Source organism: Bison bison, unplaced genomic scaffold, assembly GCF_000754665.1.
Source record: "Bison bison bison isolate TAMUID 2011002044 unplaced genomic scaffold, Bison_UMD1.0 scf7180017851653, whole genome shotgun sequence".
NCBI lineage: Eukaryota > Metazoa > Chordata > Mammalia > Artiodactyla > Bovidae > Bison > Bison bison.
The window spans coordinates 11,039-11,255 of NW_011482226.1; positions in this window are offsets into that span (position 1 = coordinate 11,039).

Sequence of the window (217 nt, forward strand, 5' to 3'; positions counted from 1 at the left end):
GCAGCCCACCAGGCTCCTCTGTCCATGGGATTCTCTAGGCAAGAACACTGGAGTGGGTTGCCATTTCCTCCTCCAATGCATGATAGTGAAAAGTCAAAGTGAAGTCGCTCGGTCGTGTCTGACTCTTAGCGACCCCACGGACTGCAGCCCACCAGGCTCCTCCGTCCATGGGATTTTCCAGGCAAGAGTACTGGAGTGGGATGCCATTATCTAACTC